The sequence below is a fragment of the Tachysurus fulvidraco genome, chromosome 15 (assembly GCF_022655615.1).
Source record: "Tachysurus fulvidraco isolate hzauxx_2018 chromosome 15, HZAU_PFXX_2.0, whole genome shotgun sequence".
In the NCBI taxonomy this organism is placed as follows: Eukaryota; Metazoa; Chordata; class Actinopteri; order Siluriformes; family Bagridae; genus Tachysurus; species Tachysurus fulvidraco.
In genome coordinates this window covers 20,193,350-20,195,849 of record NC_062532.1, presented here as the reverse complement: position 1 = coordinate 20,195,849, position 2,500 = coordinate 20,193,350, and the positions used below count along the sequence as shown (strand labels likewise).

At 37.6% G+C, this 2,500-nt stretch overlaps 1 long non-coding RNA gene across 1 annotated transcript in view; it reads right to left on the bottom strand.

Moving 5' to 3' along the window:
- Positions 1 to 2,500, bottom strand: part of LOC113652156 — a 10,552-nt gene that overhangs the window by 5,154 nt on the left and 2,898 nt on the right. The window contains exons 2-3 of the long non-coding RNA XR_003442827.2: positions 1,252 to 1,454; positions 93 to 172 (exon numbers count right to left, since the gene is read on the bottom strand). This is a non-coding gene — a long non-coding RNA (uncharacterized LOC113652156). The remainder of the gene's footprint in view (positions 1 to 92; positions 173 to 1,251; positions 1,455 to 2,500) is intronic.

Genomic DNA, 2,500 nt, shown 5'->3' with positions numbered 1-2,500 from the left:
TCTATGTGTGTATATATATATATATATATATATATATATATATATATATATATATATATATATATATGTCCTCAGGATAGAAGATATCTCACCATCTCCCTCTGTTTGTCTCCAGCTGCTCTCCAGTCTTAAGGCCCCGTGGGAGACAGAGCCGTCGTCTCTTCATCTTTTGCTGCACGAGAAAGAAATGACATATTAGTCGAGACTTCTCGAGTCGAGATCGAGGCAGAAAGACACAAGATCAAGGCCACTGAAACTAAACAAGAAGGAGACAACATCTAAAATCATGTCTTATGTTGAAAACAGGGCAAGCCTAAGTACGTGATAAGTAGATTCCTATGTAAAAGCATGCTAGTAATGAAGCATTCTTTCAGTGACAATGAACTCAGTAGCTAAAAATGAACTAAGAAATTTACAAAGAACAATCATTGTAGTTATCAGCTGTGTTCTAGATCTTTAGCTGACAGGCTAATATTATTCTTACAGAGATTATATAGCTTATGTTTTTATGTAGCTTGCTAGGGATTTTGATTAAACTACAACTAACAATGAACAAACATGCTAGCAATCTAATATTAGTGATAAAAAAGGGTTTGTGTTTATATACCTCATAGATCTACTTAGCTCACTAGAGATGTTGATTAGACTACAACTAACAATGAACAAACATGCTAGTTACTAAGGATGTTAGCCAGCTAGCTAGCTCTAACTAACATTAGCTTGATAGCTAGCTAGCTGACTAACATGCTAGTTACCAAGGATGTTAGCCAGCTAGCTAGCTCTCACTAACATTAGCTTGATAGCTAGCTAGCTGGCTAACATGCTAGTTACAAAGGATGTTAGCCAGCTAGTTAGCTATCAAGCTAATGTTAGTGTTCAAAAGAGATCCCCCCCCCCTTCCTGAAGGTTCCTGAAGTACGCGTAGAGGATCCTGAAAGATGATTTCTTAAACATAGTGTGGAAAAAAGAGTGAAACGTAGCTGTTTCTTTAAGACAATAAAGAATTAAAGTGTGCATTGATTCGGTCATGGGGTTGCCAAGTCCATGCCAAATCCGTTGCACTGTACATTTCATTACTAGCTAAATTAGCTAAAAGTACTATATGCTTGTAGTACTCTTGCATGGAAGCAGACATTAAAAATGTCTCTTTCTTTTTTTCCATTCTTTTTTTCCTTTACTTTCTGCAAGTGTAAACAGTGAAAAGTTGGATTTTAACAATGACAGGAAGATGGATGTCATTTTTTAAGCCACCTCATAATCGTCAGTGTGTTTTTCCTTCCTCTCTTACTCTGCTCTTCCGTGGATTGCAGGCAGCTCCAGATGCTGGGTAAATATTACCCACGGTGCCGTGCGGCTTTCGAATGTGCCAGTTCACTGCTATTTTTTTTTTCTGCTGATGCCTCGCTTCCTAATGAGTCACCAGGGATGGCCGGTGATCTGAACCACTGGCACTGCTGAGGACAGGCAAGAAGAACAGTGCTTGCAATGGTGTTTTTTTGTTTTTGTTTTTTTTTGTTCTGTGTGCATGTACAAATACTGAACATTTAATATCATGACTATTCCAAAAAAAAAAAAAAAAAAATCCAAAACTATTGTCAATTTAGAGAACAGAATCCTTTTGTTGATTTCGAAATTAATGGCACCCTAACCCTGCTGCCATGAACCAGTTTAAAATGGACACTTGGAGAATGTTTAATTCACACCACATTTTGTATCCCTCAACCATTTCCGTGTTCATTTGGATGTAAACTCTTCTTTAAACCCTACTTTGATAACTAAGTGTTCATATCTAAATTAAAAAAAAAATAAGCTTGTAACCTTTTCATGAGAGTGAAATGAGGATTCTACTTAAAACCTCTAAGACTTCCTTCAGAATTAAGGGCACTTCACTTGCGAGAAAAAAAAAAGCTTGGAGGTTATTAAGAGATTTTGGATGGTGCTTCCTTAGAAGAGCACTTAAGGAATCGAGATGTACGTTTTAGTTTATAATCTTGTGGAACAAACTGTCTAAGGAAAAGTGTTAAATTCTTGGAAATGGCAACCAGGATTTAGGCTGGAGACTTAGTTAGTAGTCGTTAGAAGTCCTTCAATCAGCCCAGATATAAATGATCAATGACCCACCGCCATCCCCGAGGTCTCATCAAACCACAATACATGATTCCATCTGTAGCTCCAGTAATGTGTTATTCTCAGCAAGAGCTTCTGTACAAACAGCTTTTTGTAAAACCTGTGTGCATTGACTTGTATATCATCCCTACATCAGTGGTCCCCAACCTTTTTTTTGCCGCGGACCGGTCAATGTTTGATAATTTTAATTTAATTGTATTTAATCATGCCTTTTTAACTCACTACAACGCTAAATCAATGAGAACCCTGAGCTTATTTCTTTACAATGAGACGGTTCCATCTGGGGTAATAGGAGACAATGACACCCGAAGTGTGTCGCTTATGTCCAGTTTATTCCGTTGTTTTGTTTCGGTTGCCGTCACTGCAGAAAACC